This window comes from Sinocyclocheilus grahami, unplaced genomic scaffold, assembly GCF_001515645.1.
Source record: "Sinocyclocheilus grahami isolate Dianchi unplaced genomic scaffold, SAMN03320097.WGS_v1.1 scaffold307.1, whole genome shotgun sequence".
In the NCBI taxonomy this organism is placed as follows: Eukaryota; Metazoa; Chordata; class Actinopteri; order Cypriniformes; family Cyprinidae; genus Sinocyclocheilus; species Sinocyclocheilus grahami.
The window spans coordinates 1,851,491-1,871,859 of record NW_015505486.1 but is presented as its reverse complement, the minus strand read 5'-3'; the positions used below and the strand labels follow the sequence as shown (position 1 = coordinate 1,871,859).

At 37.5% G+C, this 20,369-nt stretch overlaps 1 protein-coding gene across 1 annotated transcript in view; it reads right to left on the bottom strand.

The window, feature by feature from the left end:
* rbfox3b (RNA binding fox-1 homolog 3b) overlaps nt 1-17,698 on the bottom strand; it is a 218,834-nt gene extending 201,136 nt beyond the window's left edge. The window contains exon 1 of the mRNA XM_016293845.1: nt 17,686-17,698. The gene's annotated coding sequence lies outside the window, so the exon portion shown is untranslated. The remainder of the gene's footprint in view (nt 1-17,685) is intronic.
* Between the last annotated feature and the right edge of the window lie 2,671 nt (nt 17,699-20,369).

The window sequence follows — 20,369 nt, the reverse complement described above, 5'->3', positions numbered from 1 at the left end:
ACACAGGCTGCACCCAAATTCACAGACAGTCTTCACTTTGTAGTACACAGGACAAGAATTAGCAAACACCAGGATTTTTGATGTACGTCTCATGCATGCATGCATTTGGACTAATATTAGCTACATATCTTGCGTGCATGCACACATTTAGACTAATATGAACAATCATGCATGCAGGCATTGGGACCAATATTACCCAACATGTATGCATGCATTTGGACTAATATTACATACCCTGCATGCATTCACACATTTAGACTAATACGCGGTATATAGACTAATAAGAACCATCATGCATGCATTTCGACTAATATGAACCATCATGCAACCATGCATTGGGACCAGTATTACCAATCTTACATGCATACACATACATGTTACCCATCTTGCATGCATGCATTTGAACTAACATAAACACTCATGCATGCATGCATTCTTTACTAATATGAACTGTCATGCATGCATGCTTTTGGATTAATAAACAGCCATGCATTCATGAATTTGGACTAAAATTAATTGTCATGCATGCATGAATGCATTTGGACTAATATGAAATCATGCATCCATGCATTCAGACTAAAATGAACAGACAGACATGCAAGCCATTTGGACTAATATGTGCTGCAAAAGTTTGTGACAGATCTCTTTCAACTAATTTAGTTGTAGAAAATGGTGAACAAAATGTGAGGTAAAAGCTAACTACGTTGTTTTTAAGTGTTTTTTTCTGAACTACATGGCATTCGAAAACAATTCTGCATGTGTAATGTGCCATATTCCAAATGAAACAGGTTTGTCATTATGAAGTCAAACAATTCTTTAGAATAACATGGACTGATGAATCGCTCACATTAAGATCAGGAGTATGTTTTAAGAAGTTAATTAATGAATTTATAAAGCCTGGTTTCTAGTGCAAGTGCTTGAACATGTTGTGTGGTACAACTCTGCCTTACAGTTTTAATTAAACACTCAAAAGTGTGCACTTCCATCACCACTGAAGCACATACTTTCACTGTGTAGCAGAAGTATGTGTTTTGGGATGCAGCCATGTTTGGATTGCCGTGACCTCGGTCCTCACAGCGTGCCTCTCACTGTTTCTTCGGACACCAGCGTTTGATTTAGAGCTGAACAACCATCCAGATCTCCTAAGACAGTGACGGGACCACACACACACGTCTGAGACAAGAACAGCCTGTACACTTCCCTCCCAAAACACTGACACTTACTGTCACAAAACTGTGTAGAGGCGAGCGGCGTGCGCTGCGATGACAGTTATCTTCCCCACTACACCCACACCATTCCCTGCGCATCACTCCAAACACTCACGCTCTCTCTCTCTCCTGCGCTCCTCTCAGACAAATGAAAGCGGAGTAGATTTAGCGGTGTACAGCAGCTCAGGGGGTTTAATCTCCTGTGACTGCAATAATGTACCTTTCTTTTGCATCCTGCTTTACTCTCCAAATTCTGAAGGGCTGTTTCAGCATCAACAACACCTCACAGGAGCACATCAGCGGTTTAGTCAAAGCCCAAACGTTACAACACGACAAAGCGCCATCTGTAGTTGTGTTCACAGAGAAATCACTGACACACAACCGCTGAGGGAACTACTAAACATCTATCAGAATTACTGAACTTACTGGTATTCTAAGAAAAATGTCCATCTGAAAACACAAGAAAACCTATTTTAGGGTGAATTTCCGTCAGGTCACATGTCAGATAACATTTAATCCCAAAATAAACAAATAAAATAAAATAAAATATTTGTTTACAAATTCTGTATAGTTAAAACATTATTTTTCCTATTAAAATAAATAAGCACAAAAAGAAATAACCAAAAAAAAAAATCGATTGTGTATAAATTCTGGAATTTAAACCATTAAACAATTTTTTCCATTAAAATGCAATAAAATAATAAGAAAAAAAAGTTATGTCTATAAATTCTGTATAATTTAAACTTTGTTTTTCCATTATAGCAATGAGAATGATATTTTTGTGCATTACAACCAAATTTGTGGGCAAATGCATTTAAAAATAATTGTTATTGTTTTTTTGTATTTTAATTATATCTTGAAATATGATTTTTATTAAGGATTCAGGAGTTTCACATTTAAATAATTAAAGAATTATAAAGAAAGAAATCACATTTAATAAGAATTTTCTTGAACTAAAAGTTCTAATTTAGCAACAAAAAGATACACAAATGTCATGCAATGCATTTTTAAACCGAAAATTCAAAGTTACAGATTTAATGAGGTTGAGACAAATATCTAACAATTGGCAGAAACTGACATTTAAAAAAAAAAGAGCACAGATCTCAGACCTGCAACATTTCACTAAATATAAATTCAACATGATTAAAATTCATTCAATGCATTTAGAGTGTTAAAATCCTCTTACAGACTGACAAACTGAGCATGTCTTCAAACGAATCACACATCTACTCTCAACAAGTGCAGCTGCAAGACAAGTTTTAGCTTGTTCAAATCACACTCGCGTGAGCAACAGTACTAGTGATGCTGGACATAACAAGCACCACTAATCAAAGACATGAGCATCAGTTCTGTGGATCATAAACTCATTATGTGAGTCAGACAGAAAAGCCTCATTACATGTCTGAAACAACAAGAGCAAACAAACGAACAGCAGTAAGTGTGAATAAATGCATGTTGTCCAGAAAGAGAGAGAGACTACTGAACTTTGAAGAGTCCAACTAATGACCACAACACACACACTCTCCTCTGCTGTAAATGCTCTCATAAACATCACCATCACTCATTCTCTTTCCATTCAAAGCACTTTACTGGCATGATTTGCACACCATAATGCCAAAGCATCACAAAGAGTGACTAGAAACATGAACAATGCAGAACAGAATCAATCAGAACAGATTAAGAAGAGCACCGTACAGAAACTCTAGCAGTTCATCTCTACAGACAGATGCGAAGATACTCACAGACGCACAGGATCCTGAGCGATCAGCACACATATGACTCTAGCTACGATCCGCCAGATACACTAGAGAAACACCAGCGTGAGTGATGGAGCGAGAGAGAGAGAGAATGAGAGAGAGAGAGAATAGGAGGAGAATCACACACACACACACACACACACACTCCTCTGACAGCAGCTCTAATCCTCACACACTCCACAGGATTCACTTCAGTAATGTCTGCACATACAGAACTGTGTGCATGACAGGGCTTATATTATTTTCCCTTTTTTATTATGACAAAACAAATACCGGAAATGTGGTTTTAAGAAGATTTTAAGATTTATAAATCTAAAATGTATAAATGTAAATCGGAGAAGTGTGGCTGAAATGTGTGATGAACAGGATCCTGAGCGATCAGCACACATATGACTCTAGCTACGATCCGCCAGATACACTAGAGAAACACCAGCGTGAGTGATGGAGCGAGAGAGAGAGAGAATGAGAGAGAGAGAGAATAGGAGGAGAATCACACACACACACACACTCCTCTGACAGCAGCTCTAATCCTCACACACTCCACAGGATTCACTTCAGTAATGTCTGCACATACAGAACTGTGTGCATGACAGGGCTTATATTATTTTCCCTTTTTTATTATGACAAAACAAATACCGGAAATGTGGTTTTAAGAAGATATTTATAAATCTAAAATGTATAAATGTAAATCGGAGAAGTGTGGCTGAAATGTGTGATGAAAAAAAGAAAAAAACTTGAATATAATCATAAAATATGAATATATTCAGTTATAAAGCTACATATTCTGAAAAAAAGTTATCCTATAAATATACAGTGGGTACGGAAAGTAATAAAAAAAAAAAAAAAAAAAAAAAAAAAAAAATTATATATATACAAATACATTTACATTATGTCCAAAAGATATCAGGTTGAGTTATAAAAATCCTAAATATAGGTAGAAATCCTGAAAAAAATTATGAAAATCCTAAATATATAGTTATAAATCTATGCATAGCTATAAATCTTGAAGAAATAGCTATAAAAATAGCTATATAGCTACAACTCCTGAACAATAGTTCTAAAAGGTATAATAAAACAATAAGTATATCGCTATAAATCCTAAATTTATTTTATACAAAAATCCTAAATACATAGATAAATCCTGAAAAAAATAGTTCTAAAAATTCTAAACATATAGGTATAAATCCTAAAAAATTAAATGAAATGTACAGCTGTATTTAAGCTCTGAATACCCAGCTAGAAAACAATGCATACATGTAAATCATACATATAATGACATTGATTGCATATTTTCATATTCAATATTCATGTATTATTAATATTTATATAATAGGTTAGAGATTCCCCTCTAGTATTCAGTCAGTTACACAAGTGTGTGTTGTTGCTTTAATCATGTCCTCCAGCAAACCCTCCTCCTCTCTACAAACCATCTAGATGAAGTAACAATTACATGAGCAATTAGCTGATGATGTGTTTAATCGTGTGGTGTGTGAAGTGTTTGCACTGCTCTTTACATTCACAGACGAGAGCGACAGTCACCGACTGCTGAATGCAATCATCCACACATCTCTCTGAACACTCCCTGTTTTCAGATGACTTCTGACTATCGGCATCAAGTCAAACCAACTGACAGGTTATTCTGGTTCACAACCAGAAAAGACCTTCAGACTGACAACATGCAGTGACCAATCCCAACGTTTGTTGCAGCATGCATGCATTACATTAATCAAAAGTGACTTTACAATTTTCAAATGAATGCTGTTCTTTTGAGCTTTCTATTCATCAAAGAATCCTGAAAAATAAAATGGATCACAGTTTACACAAAAATATTGGGCAGAACAACGGTTTTCAACATTGATAATAATCAGAAATATTTCTTGAGCAGCAAATCAGCATATTCAAATGATTTCTGAAGGATCATGTGACACTGAAGACTGGTGTAATGATGCTGAAAATTCAGCTTTGATCACAGCAATAACTATTTATTCACATAGAAAACAGTTATTTTAAATTGTAATAATATTTCACATTTAATTTTGTTAACACACATTATAAGTTAAGAAATATAAACACTTTACATATGCACATCTTGAAGGCTGTACATACTTAAATGTTTACATTTTAGAAGTTGTCTACACACTGCTACTGTATAGTACTGCTATGTATCAGCCTCCCGGGATTCTCCTTCACACTGAGCAGATTGAAGACCAAACACCTGTGTGTGCGCGCGCACACACACACACACTCATCCCTAGTGTAACTCATTAGCAGTCTGGCACAGTGAAATCACAGGAGCCAAATAAACGGAAGGGAAGTTGTGAACGGCTCCGACGTTCAGTGTTTACATGTGAAATCCCTCAGGAGAAACGCGACTATGTGTCACCCTGAGAGTGTTTCTGCAGGAAAACACACGCTGATCTGATCCGCCACAATACTGGAGACACACCGAGCACTAAACACAGCTCCATCATGACCACAAAGTGCCAGAAAACCATTAGAGGATGAAGAATGCTACCAAAACAATAAGAAAAAGACCATATTCAAAACTATATATAGTCTGGTTTTGGCTTAGTTTTGTACTTTGATGTAACTGTCACCCAGAAATTGCTAGTAAGTTTAACAAATAACTAAAGAAATAGCAAGTAGCAATGAATTAAACATGAAATTCTGAAGTAGAAAGATTGAAATACTGGTAACTCCAATAATCTGTTTTATTTCAGATAGAAATGATAAAACTATAATTCTAGCACTAAGACACTTTCATTTTTTTCTTTCACATAAAAAGCTTGGAAGCTTTTTAAGAAGCATAAAGCCACACAGACAATCTCTCAAACGTTCTAGACAAACTCGCACCTTCAACTAAAAGTAGACACGCAGGCTTCTGCATTTGCAGTTTTAACTCCAAGATCTGAGCTTTACCTTGTTTCATCAGAGTAACTCAGCCAGAACTGCCAGAGGAAGAGTTTGTTCTGGTGCATTTGGAGGTGATGAGCAAACATAACATCCACAACCTGTATGTGACCTTTCCAGAGGACTGGGATTACGGGATAAAGGTTTTAAATATGCATTCATATTTCATATTTTTTGCATATCATAACATTTTTGGTTCCCCAAAGAACCTGTCAGTCAACAGTTCTTAAAAGAACCATTTTTTCTTAGTGTGAAGAACATTTTAATCATCTGAAGAACCTTTTTTCCACTACAAAGAATTCAAAGCGGAATTGAAAGGTTCTACCCCTAGAGGACGCAGTTCGAAGTTCCCATGAAAGGGAACAAACATACTCTGGATGACCTTGTAATCATGATAAGACTACGTTTCATACATTATTATTTCATCTTTAATACACTATTCCAGTGTAACAATATTTATATACCAAAAAATCTTGTTAGGCATATTTTAAACATGGATTGTTTGATGACATATTAAAATACTCTATTTAAGCATCACAGTGCAGCTCTCAAATACAAATTAACTTTACATTTGAAATCTTTTATAGTTTGCTAATATCCTTCAAACCACTAGGTTTCACCTATTTGTCAGCAAGACGTTTTTGTAGGGAAGTGAAAGTCATTTAAAATATAATAAGATTTAGTATGATCACATTTTATTTATTTTTTGTATTTTAATAAGTACAAGTCACAATAAGTATATTGTTTCATTTTTACATAAATATATGTTACGCTGAATGACCATGGTTTGTTACTCTGAATGATAATTTGCCAAAAAGAGAGATAATATTGCCATTGTTCCCATAACTGAAATGTTTTTAGTATTAGTCTGTCATTAAATTTGTTTTAATAATACAGTGTTTCCCCTAGGTTTATGGCTTGGGGGAGGCTCATGTTTTTTTTGTTTTTTTTCTGGACTTTTTTTTAATGGTTAAATTAAATTGTATTAATCAAAAAGCATGCCTAATTAATTAAAATCATGAAACTTAAACAATTTAACATCAATTTATTAAAAGTTTAACAAAAATTACATGTTTAGGGCACTATGAAATGTTTTATTTTTTCCAACCTTATCTTTTATTGTTAATTCTGTTTTAGCATGTCTAATTGTTTGAAAACATAAAAACTAGTTTCATTTATTCTTACAATAGCCTTATGATTTTTGGCTCTGAAATTCTGTGTTGTATATTTACATTTTTTAAGGCATAAAATATTCATTGAATCTACATTTTAAGTAATGAAAATTAAACAATTTTTTTTGGGGGGGAAAATAAAGGTCATATAATTTTACAATTAAAACATTGAAGAGATATTGTATGATTATTCCTTAAAAATAAGATTTTAATAATTTTAGTAGTAGTAGTAGCAGCCTATTACGTACATTCTACTGAACAATAGTAATATATTTTTGCCGTAATGTCAAGTTAAACAGAACTTTTATTTTGACAGGTTGCCGTGAATAGCCTACCTTTACATTTCTGTGTGTATAATGATATTAGGATAGTTTTACTCAAATGAAACGGTCAAATGCTCATGAAGTGACTCTCAGAGCAATTCTGGAGATGTTGTTCATGTATTTATGGCGCTACAGAGAAAATATAATTAAATAAAATTAACTTGACTTTCAAGGGGGGCAGGCCGCCCCCCTAATATAATGGCAGGGGAAACATTGTAATATTCCTGAGTAAATGACTGCAGAAGCACATTTTAAAATATAATAAGCATTTTACTGATGCTCCCCTGCCATGCTTGCTTAGCTTGTCACTTTGTTTCTGACTTGCTCTGACCCAAAAATTGCACAGAGAAATGATAATGATAGAATCTATTTTATATTGTTGGATTTATGTTTTATTTTTATTTTTTATTACAGTGCCTAGCAACTTCCCCTGTTCACAGGTGTCTAAAATTAATCAATAACATAACTCAATCAATTCCAAAAAGCATTCAAAAAATGTAATATGTTTAATATGTATTTGTCAATGTTAAACATTCCTCATTTATCTGTAATATAAATAAGATGCTAAAATGGCTTTTTCTACAGTGATACTGTCATTCAGTGTAATGGATGACACTGTGGTGTAACAGAGAATTTGCATTACACTGAATGACAAAAACATTACCCTGAATGACGAAACTTCTATTTCAGCTAATATTGCAGGCTATCAACTGGCCATCCAATTCAAACACTGAGCTTGACCAGTAAAGTTAATCACAATTATTCACAAAATCTATTTTTTTTTTAATCTCACAAATAAAATAGTTTTTTGGCATTTCACTGAATGACATGTGTTTTTATAACCTATGTTACCACACCATGAAAAGGTGGAATTATCAAATATTTAAGAGCAATAATCTCACTTTTCTCACAGCACCATAGTTTTTTGGCATTTCACTGAATGACATGTGTTTTTATAACCTATGTTACCACACCATGAAAAGGTGGAATTATCAAATATTTAAGAGCAATAATCTCACTTTTCTCACAGCACCATAGTTTTTTGGCATTTCACTGAATGACATGTGTTTTTATAACCTATGTTACCACACCATGAAAAGGTGGAATTATCAAATATTTAAGAGCAATAATCTCACTTTTCTCACAGCACCATAGTTTTTTGGCATTTCACTGAATGACATGTGTTTTTATAACCTATGTTACCACACCATGAAAAGGTGGAATTATCAAATATTTAAGAGCAATAATCTCACTTTTCTTACAGCACCACACGGTCTTCAGAGTGCCATCTGATGGTGTCACACACTGTTGAATGACTATCAGGTTTTTTTTATATGATTTCAGAATGGCGTCTTGTTCCTATTACACTGAACGACCTCTGATAAACTGCATTTTCGGGACAGAAGTCCCCTGGTTATTTAAATACTTAAAAAAAACAATAAGACATAGTCCTTTTAATATAATACAGCCAACACTTACTTGAAAATGCCAAGACAACAAATGTATTTTGAACTTGGTATTGTATATGTTTATTTAAAGATGTAATGATGTAAACTAAAGATGTAAACTACTCGCAATAAACCTCATAGCACATCAACTGCTCTCTATAACAACAGACCAATATTATACCTCCCTGTGGTTACTGCAACTGCATTCTTTACTGTGTATTCATTGTGTATATTTTATGTATATAGTGCATACTGTGTATATTGTATTATAATAGGAACATGTTATTATTTAAGCATATTGTCTATACTGCATGTTACAGAGTCTTACACCTAAGGATTTCACTGCTGGTACACTTGTGTACACGGTGTGACAATAAAAAGATTTGATTTAATTATAGTTGCTTATATAGTCTGTTTATCTAGTCTTCATCTTGTTTCAAGGTTTTTGAGATTTTTGCTGGAAAACAAACCAAAAAGATTAATTAAAATCTCATTAAGGAGTCATTTTAGTCTGTGTTCTAATCCCTTTACTGTGGGAATGTTTCTAAAGCATTAGACAGACAATTTATCCGAACCCGCTGCAGATTATCCATAAGTGTTTTTTTACATAACCATATATTTTCGGTTAACACAAACACTTCAGTCTTTTTGCCTCCGTTTCCATCTCCCTCCCGCTCTCTTCTGTGTTTCCTGTCACAGATCGCCACAGGTGACCAGTTCATTGATCGCGACACACACATCGTACAGGAAACAGCTGTCAGACCCGCCGAGAGCCAGAAAAACAGATATATAGATGCAAAGGCAGGGATATATTTAGCACGCAAGTCCTGCGACAGAGCATGAAACAGAAGAGTGATGAACAAATGAAGACTGTGAGCAGAGACGGGTTTCAGCAGAGACACAACAGTCAGACACACGTTACTCCGTCCATTGACCTGAACACACAGACAGAGTCATTCTGAATAATTTAAGACCACTAGAGCATCCAACTCATATTTCATTCGTTTCAGCATTCTCACACACTCCGTCGCTGATTGTCTATATTACGACAATGCAAACACAGTGACTTCAGCACAGAATTAGAGAAATAGTTCACCCAAAAATGACAATTTTCTTGCTTGTTTCTTCATCAGATTTGGAGAAATTTAACATTAAATTTGCAGTGAATGGGTGCCGTCAGAATGAGAGTCCAAACAGCTGATGAAAACATCACAATAATCCACACCACTCCAGTCCATCAGTTAACCTCCTGGGGTCGACGGTGGCGCCGGCGCCACCAGGGCATGTTTTACTGATAAGAGCAAAAAGAGCTTAAAATGCTCGTTCATTTTTGTTTGTACACATAAGAGTAATACACCATTCGAATCTGTAAAGGGTCTACTTTTATTTGTGTACACTCACAATATCAACAAAACATTGTGCTTTTGTAAAATAAAGAAAATAAACAGGGTGTGCTTTTAGCCGTCTCATTCTCCGCGCACATCTGTTTGAAACGCGTCACTAAAATGAACTGAAACTCAGCGAATATTTGACACACACACATGAGAGATATATCTATAGAAAGCTTAGCATGTCTACTTTTAAACGAAGTAAGTCATGACGAAAACAAATATTATGTGACAAAGTAATCAGTATGAAACCAACGCGATGTCAAGTCTTGGCCGTCGCCCTCATTATCGCTAATGTGACCGCGCCCACGCGCCGATCGCGCTTTTGTTATTACCTTGAGAAGCGAACGTAGATGTCAAATCAATCAAGATGCTTTTAACTTCAGACTGTTGCTTCGGGGTAAAATAAGAGTCCTTTCATCTATACTATTGCTTTCTCCAGTGAAAAACTCATCTCATCTGAATCAGGAGAGAAATCTGTACAGATCAAGCACCGTTTACAAGCCAAAACAGTTCTAAACAAATATGTGGGTGGATTTTGTTGTGAGACAACAGTGGATGTAAGGAAGTGTTATTATGCATTATGTACTGGTATTTTAGACAGAAGCAACAGTTTGAAGTTAAAAACATCTTAATGGATTTGTTTCTTACAAACGCACAGCTTTTCACTTCACAAGACATTAACAGTTGGACTGGAGTGGTGTGGATTACTTGTGGATTATTGTGATGTTTTTATCAGCTGTTTGGAGTCTCATTCTGACGGCACCCATTCACTGCAGAGCATCCATTGCTGAGCAAGTGATGTAAAATTTTATAAAATCTGTTGGAGTACTCCTTTAAAGGATTAAATGAAGCACACACAAGACAAAGTTAAATGTTTTTACATCAAAAAGCCTCAGATCGCAGCAGCTGCCAGCATGTGCACTTATGAGACTGCAGAAACGGTTACTAGTCACAAACAGCATGATCATTTTAAAAACATAAAAAAGTCATCAAGTATATGTGAACTCTTTTGTCAATGAAACTGCAACTCTGTGGATTAATCACAATTTGTGGGATGTGAAAACCTGTTTTGCAAGTTTGAGTTTTAGGACTTTTAATAGTCAAAAATGATTGCATACTTGACACTGATCTTGCACCTGATTTAACTAATTTATTATTATTTACAGCACTTTATGGTGAAAATATGGTTTAGGAAATATGGTGTAGAAACTATTTTCACTAAGAAATTCCACAAATAGTTACAAAGAAATGACATGTAACACACTGAATTAAATGTCAAATTTTGAAGTAGAAACACTGAAATAGTATTTTCTTTGGTAACGCACTCAAATAGTCTTACAAATGTGTTTACAACTACAAAAGGAGATGTTTTGCATAATGTGAATACACCCAAAAATAGTTAATTGGTGCGAGTAAAAATTATGACAAACGTTTCCATACAGCTTCACGACAGATTTATCTGAACTTAAACTGTGCGAATTGTAGTGAAAAGTGAAACTGATCGCAGTTAAGTGAGATTCAATTTCAATTGGTAACAACAAAAACTACAACACAACTGAAACTCCCAAAGAACCTGAACTTCAGCCACTAGCACATCTTTCCCTTTACTCAAAAAATATATAAAAAGACTTAACTGGTTAATGCAACAAAAATATTACATGTTGTGCAATGGCAACTAATGACACTATGCATGAAAGTCATGTTATTGGAATTAATGCAGGGCGTAGAGATTACAGTGAAGTTTACAAGTCATGTTCTGAAGTTTATACAAGTAAACTCTGTTCTGTCAGTCCAGACCCCTGGAGACAGTGAAGCTGAAGCTTGCAGCACAAACCTCGTATCATCATTCCAGGAATCTGTGTGAATTCACAGGTTAAATCTCACCGGAGGTGAAACTCCAACACGTTCCTGCCATCGGTCTGTCATGTGTCAAGCGGCAGCAGCTGCCAGCCGATGTTTCATGTAATTACACAAACGTGTGACGAACAGGACACTCCGACATTACTCTAGTACCCTCACAGCACAGTCAGAAATGGAAGGTAATGTGCTTTTACTGTCATGAAAATAATACTATATCCTACAATGTGCTAAAGTTTACTTTCCATTTCAAGTGCTGAACAAACCAGAAGAAAGATCAACAATGATTTTAACTACTTTTTGACTCCTTGTGTGATCAGCTGACAAAAGTTAGTTGATTTTAACACAAAATCGGATTGTGGTTTTGTTTGTCCCAAGCTCTGTGGCTGTTTTCATGGTGCGAAACAAAGGCTACAGTAGGATTAAATGTAGAGTAAAAACTCTATATACAAGTCTTAAAAAAATATTTGCTAAAAAACAAAATCTCTTCCAAAAACAATCTATAAGTAAATAAGGTTACACTTTGTTTTGATAGTCCAAATCAGACATTCTACTGAGTAACTTTGCAACTACATGATACTAATGTTCATTATTGCAACTACATGATACTAACTCTCAGAGCAGACTGCGAGGTTAGGTTTAGTAGAATAAGTTGACATAGGCCTATACTTGCAAAGTTTCTTATAGTCAGTATGCTGTATGTTGTGGACCCATCAAAATAAAGTGTTAGAAGATATTAAGTGTACTAATACCCTAATGAGTGCTAGCTGACATTTAGTTACTTACTGTTAGTAGAATGTCTAAAGTGGACTATCAAAATAAAGTGCTACCATAAATTAAATTAAATTAAATAATGAAAACAAAATAAGGTCCCACTTTATATTAAGTAGCCTTAACTATAATGTACTTACATCAAAAAATAAGTACAATGTACTTAATGTGTTCATATTGTATTGCAAAACACATTTGCTGTTATTGAGGTGGGATACGGTTAGGGACAGGTTTGGTGGTATGGGTAGGTTTAAGGGTGGGTTAAGGTGTAAGGGATGGGTCAACAGTGTAATTATAAATGTAATTACAGAAATTAATTACATGTGGAATTACATGCAGGTATTTTTTAAATATAAGTACAATGTAAAAACATGTATGTACACAATAAGTGCATTGTACCAAATTATTAATTTAAATGTAAGTACATAGTAGTTAAGGCCACTTAATATAAAGTGGGTCCCAAAATAATTTCCTTAGGGGGTTTTAAAGGTAGTGGAGTCTGGCTATTTTCATGATGAGAAAGATTAAAATACAATCAAATGTACATTTTAAATATATTTTTGCTAGGGAAAAAAAGAAAATACTCTTCAAAACTTAAATTAAATGAACATATCCTCTGATGGTTTCAAAGAGAGTGGATCCTGGTATGCATTCATGAATTTGACCGACACTTTTATCCAGAGCAATTTATGCAGCATATAAGATAAACATCTCAAACAATAATATGCAACATTTTGGGAGGTGATCACACAATAAGTCCACAAGAAGATGCTAAAAATAAGCATTGCATTGTGGGACACAATTTATCAAGCACATTCCAATCCATCCATACAATAAATTTCATATACTGCACATTTCAATATACCTCAGAAAAGCGCAGTATGGATTCATATCGCACAACAATCAAAAAGTTCTCACTTGGATTCATGTTGTGGGTGTTTTGTAAAGTGTGCGTCTCTTTACTTGATAAATACATATATTTATATCCAAGTCCTTTCAGCAAAGATTAAAAGCACAGCACTATCTCAGTCGCCTCGCTGCGCTCTTATCTTCTCCAGATTCCTGCTGATGGATAGCGTCTGTGGACGACCTGCTTACTGACACATGAACACCAGAAGCTTCAGGTCCCACCTGAGCTGAAAAAACTCATTAAACTTTATCGTAGAAATGTGCTGGTTATCTTACAAATGTTCCTCTGCATGTTTAGAGGATGAAGGAGATAAAAGTGTTTTCACATCGCCAAACAGAAAACACATTCACTCGCGCTTCAGCTTCAAACTGGACTATAAATCGCTGCTTCTGGCACCGGGAACAGCGGCATTAGACAATATGTTTCTGATTAAAAATAGAAGAAACAACTGCAACAAATCTTCAGATGCTTTTAAACAACTGCTGCAGATTTTACAGCATTATAAAACCAACAGCAGAAGAGGGTTTGTGAGCTGCTGCATCTCTCTCACACACACACACACACACACACACAAATCGACCTCCACAGGCTCTTCTGTTACGAGATAACCAACACAGGATTTCTCAGGCCAGTGGTTCTCAAACTGTAGGCCTCAAAACACATTTAACACAGCAGACTAAAATAATAAAATAATAATAAAACAATGAAATACTTACATTTTTGTTTAGAATTTTATATTATATTACTTTAAGTTATTTTAATTTTATAAGTCAAATTTAAATTAGCCTACACACTGTATAAAATATAATTAAATATACAACCAAAAACCGGTCCAACATCAAAAAAAAAAAAAATCCCACATACTCATTATTCTTGCAAATGGATCAAAAATAGATTGAGTCCCTCACAACGTGAAGGTCAACTGAAATGTTGTGAATGAATAAACCTAAATTTTTTTATACATTTGCAAGTACGGATAGTGTGCGGGATTTATAATTTTTTTGTTAAAATGCATGTGCATAAAATATGTAAATCTGTACTGAATCTGTATTTTTTGCTTGTTTAAGTAAAAGTTAAGCACTGTCTAAGGCTAATACATCAAGAGCTTTAATATAGAAGGAAACATTGTGTTGTGACTTGATCTACTTAGAAAAACAAACAGAGTAAAGAGAAATGTAATCGGTTACTAACACTGCTACAGTGCTTACACTGCTAAGGAAAAAGCCTTTTTTTCTCCTGAACTGAAGCCTTTTTTCAATCACGCAGTGAAACTGCATGGCCATTGGTTCGCGCAGTGTATAAAAAACAAACCAATGGCTTGGCAGCGGAGCTGCGCCAACAAAGCCCGCCCGCATCTGGATATATAAGCGGGCGTTTGCTACAGGATTCTCAGGTTACTTCGACTGAAGCGACGACTGAGCCATGCGGCTACATAGCACGGCTAGCAACGCAGCACTCGTTCCCGTATCTCAGGGAACCGAGGTTAGGTTAGTAACCGAGTACGTTCCCTGTCTATACTACATTCGTACTGCGTCTGCTAAGACGTTATGGGAACACAGTACAATCACGCCGTGTTAAGGTAGAGGAATGACTATAAGTATCATAACTTCTGTAAGCAACAATGCCTATAGAGAATTTAACAACAATCCAAGGCTAAGACGGGCTGAGCTTCTTGAGGTCACACCAGGCCTGGTTAATTGTTCCAGAGGATTCCTGCAACTTCGGCACCCAGGGGTCGAGAGCTGACAGGTGAACTAATGCCAGAGAGCTTGAGCGTGATATGGTGAAATTGACCTTGAGTCCCAGGCACTCCAGGGGGCTGAGGAGGAGGGTCCTGTGTGATATTAGTTCTGCCTCCGACTGGGCCAGAACGAGCCAGTCATCGAGGTAGTTGAGAATGCGGATTCTCATCGGTCTCAGAGGGGAGAGAGCCACGTCCATGCACTTCGTAAAAAGTGCGGGGTGCCAGGTGACAGCCCGAAGGGAAGGACCATGTATTGATAAGCCACTCCCTCGAAAGCGAATCTCAAGAATCGCCTGTGACGGGGGGCTATCTGCATGTGAAAGTAAGCATCCTTCAGGTCCAGAGAAAATAACCAATCTCCTGAGCGAATTTGGGTAAGGATCTGTATCAGTGTAGTCATCCTGAACAACCTTTTCATGGGGGCGTGATTCAGGCATCTGAGATCGAGGATGGGCCAGAGGCCACCATCTTTTTTAGAGAAGAGGAAGTAACTGCTGTAGAAGCCTGACTCACTCTGAGCTGGACAAACCGTTTCTACAGCTAATTTTGCCAGCAGATTCATCACCGTGAGCGTCCTTGCTTTGCACCAAGGTGGGGACCACGCCGCTGAAGCGCGGGGGACTTCGAGCGAATTGGAGTGAATATCATTTTTTTATTATCCCCATGACCCATCTCGACACCCCGGGGATGGCCTGCCAGGCCTCGGCCCGTGTGGCGAGGGGTTGAATTAACTCGAGTGACTGGCTGAATGTCGGGTCCAATGCAATCTTGGGTCGGGGTCCCTGGCGCTTAGGAAGAGGGTAGCGTCTGGCTGAGCGGGAGTGTCCTCGCGTCTGCTGAGCCTTAACGGCCTGAATGGCGGGGTGTCGGCAGGTGCTGGCTTTGCGGGCTGCTGAGTCGGTGTAGACTTAGGGCGACTAGAGGCAGGAGCAGAGCTGGAGCGCTTAGGCAGGAAATGTCTCATAGCCTGGGACGATTTCTGTGCCTCCGTGAAGCGCTCGGCGAATCCACCGAACGCCGGTCCAAAGAGACCCTTGGGAGAGACTGGAGCATCAAGGAAGGGGATCTTATCTGCCTCCTTGATCTCCGTTAACGTCAGCCATAAATGGCGCTCGAGCACCACAAGGCTGGCCATCGATCTCCCGATCGCCTGATGAGATCAGGTCACTCGCGCCGGCAGAGGGACGCTGGTCAGTCCAGGAGAAAAGGACAGGAGAACTCTCTCTCTGGGGCGAGGGCAAGGCATGTGGGATCTGGGCCGATGTGAGCTCGCTTGCAGCCGGTCGCTCGAGTCCTCTGCCTCTGCCGCTGTTTTTTCCTCACAGGTCCCTGGGAGGAAGAAAATGGGAGGGTGCGAGGGACGGAGTCGCTCTCTGAAAAGAAATTAATCCGCGAGCGACGAGATGCGAGACTGAAGTTATCGCAGTGAGAACACTCAGTTCCCGTGAGCGCAGCTTCCACGTGGGATTTCCCCAAGCAGGAAACGCACTTGGTGTGGCCGTCATCGGCATGCAGGGGAGACCCTCACGAACCGCAGTAACGGCGCGGCATTTGCAACAACACCAAGCTCTTTTAGAAAGCTCTTTTAGGGCAGCCGGATGGTGGCAGGAGAAAAGGACTGGAACTGCTGCATCGCTAAAGCGGCGGAGAAGCAGTTTAGCCGTGCTGAGAGGTCCCAATTCCAGCTGCGAAGGTGTGTCAATGGCAAGCAGGCTTTGGATCAGCGTAGAGCGTAGTCGTCGCTGAAGGAGAAGAAATCTGAGAATCCTGTGGCGAACGCTCGCTTATATAGCCAGATGCCCCGCCCATTCTGGCGGGCTTTGACTGACTTTGTCGCTCCGCTGCCGAGCCATTGGTTCGTTTTTTATACACTGCACGAACCAATGGCCGTGCAGTTTCACTGCATGATTGAAAAAAGGCTTCAGTTTAGGAAAAAAAAGCTTTTTCCCATAGCGTCTTAGCAGACGCAATACGAGTATAGTATCAACAGGGAACTGTCTGTTTGTGTGTCAGTGAATCAACCCACACTAAAATACAGACCCACACTAATGAATACAAAACTCTCCTCCTACATTTCTATTTCTATCATATGAAAAATTTAAAGCACCAAACAAAAAGCACAACAAACACACAAAGCCAAAACAGCCATGAGGCATCAGCATGCCTCCTTACCAAAATGAACAAACAAACTTACCTGGTCGATCACCTGACAGCAATTACATGCCACATGAACACCTGTCACATGTCTTTATATCATCCTGCCCTTCAAAACAAAAGCTCCTAGGGACCACTTAAGCCTATATAAAAGCATCTAAAAAGTAGCATGTCATGGGACCTTTAAACGTTAATTAAAAGTTGAAATAAAAGTTGAAATGCAACTGTATAAACTAAATAGTTTGGAAGCCTCCGACCAGGAGGAATAAAACAGAAGATTGCCTGAGCTCTTGCATTACAATTACCTGACAGACTTTAATCCTTTATGGAAACGTTGCCATTTACCCTAATTTACATTTTAAGGGAGTGAACATCATGTGAATAAACTACTTTGTTAGCCGCTCTTTAACACGAACCCGATGTAAACAGCTTGTGCACAATATATATGTATATATATATATATATATATATAATTTGTGTTCCGAAGATGAACGAAGGTCTTACGGGTTTGGAATGACATGAGGGTGAGTAATTAATGACAGAATTTAATTTTTGCGTGAACTATCCCCTTAATAGTGTAGTAACAAGTCTGGGCAAACTAGGCACCAATCAGAAGCCGCATTTTTATGATGTCATCATGTAGACTTCTTACAAAGTATTTTACAGTATTTTAAAACTACAAAACACTAAAGCATTTTGATACAAAATATGAAGGCATTTTTATCAACTCTATCAAATACAAATGACAAATTTATATTTGAAATACATGAATCATAAATACTGCCCATCCCTGCGCAGAAGTATGCAAATACATATTTGACAGGCAGGCAGGACAGCCTATTGTAATGTTTGGACCGAACATTTTGATTGGACGAACATTTTATGGTCCTACGCCTTCAACAGATGACATAAATACATGTCAATAAAATTATACCACCTAATTTAATGATTGCTATATCGGGATGTGAAGAGACTTTAAACCAGCATAACAAAAAATGTTTTTGGACCAAATTGCCTGCCTGCCTTTAATCATGTGTTTTTTTATTGTTTTATTTTACAGCTTCACGAACCCAAATGTGTGTCCTAATTTCACCTTTACACATAATCTCATCTCATCTCATTTATATTATCTTCCCTCTCTTATTCTTCATTCTTTTGCTGTGAGTCGCATCAAAGCCAGAGTGATTGGAAGAGAAACGCGAGTGAAAGCAGGCGCTCGCACGCTCACAAACCCGTCTTAACAAGCTAATTAAATCTGTTTTTTACAACACTCCCTGCTTGTTTATTTGTGTACCGCCGGAGAAGCTGAAATTACACACACCAAAGACTTGTCTGAACTTCTGATCTAGCCTATTCCGCGGCACACACTGCGCTTCTGTGTGTCGAAGCATCCTAATGAATCCAACCCACGGTGACGTAAGCTGTACGAGAGGTTAAAGAGCAGCTAAAGTGCTGCGAAACAGCTACCACACAAAGAATGCTTAATCAAATGTTTTAATGAAACTACTGAAACAAGGGGCATATTTAGTGATTTGGGGGCCCCAAGCAAAATATATGAATGAGGCCCTATGTATTTGCACACATTTACAAATTTAGCCTTGAGGTTCCTTTTTTTGTTGCGATGCTTGCTGCTGCATAATGGTGCCCCACAGTTGTGTCCAGTGTTTCTACATTTTTCATGTACATGTTATAATGGCTTTATTTCATGTTGTAGACCAGAAAATAGCAATTGATTTACAGTTTTCACAAAAACAAAATAAACATCACAATTGAGCCTTTAAACAATTTTTTTAAGAAAAGAGATGAGTCGGAAGTATAAATTATTATATTAATTTAAAACGGGGTTATGTGGGTGGATTTTCGCATTGGTCTGAACAAAAACTGCAGACGTGATTATTGAAAATGCACATTGATTCTCTGCCAGCAGGAAGCACTTTTGGAACATCAGAAATACAGCGGTTTCCCCAGTAAAGACTGTAAACAAAGCAGCGCTGCACTCATAAACGCTACTTTATCAGATAAAACGAAAATGCCATGGAAAGTTTTCTGAAGACAGTCGGTTCCCTTCATTCATTAATCTAAAAACTTGAATTAGTGAGAATGAGAAAAGTGTGAAAAAATATAGCCTATATTAAGGAGAAAAGTCCACTGATGACTATGATGAGTTACCAGCGTAAGCCTGTGTGCCAAAGGGTGTCTAATTCTAAACTTTAAAATACACTTATTTTAGTTATTTTAACTACACATTTAAACGTACAATATGTAAGATTTCACCGCTAGAGGGCGCGCATTCAAAACAAACAAAGGCGTAGTTTGATGACGCCGTGACTGAGTGTGGAATCACGGGAGTTGTCGTCTTCATCCCCATAGTCGACGCAATCCGATGGGACTCAGGCAGAAATCATGTTCATGGATGAGCTAATGCAGAGGTCCTCAACCACCGGGTCGCGACCCACTACCGGGCTGTGGAAGAATTGCAACAGGGTTGCAAGAACGTTCTTGGAAAAATGTGTATAGATATGACACTCTGTTCAAGGGGCATATTTAGTGATTTGGGGGCCCCAAGCAAAATATATGAATGAGGCCCTATGTATTTGCACACATTTACAAATTTAGCCTTGAGGTTCCTTTTTTTGTTGCGATGCTTGCTGCTGCATAATGGTGCCCCACAGTTGTGTCCAGTGTTTCTACATTTTTCATGTACATGTTATAATGGCTTTATTT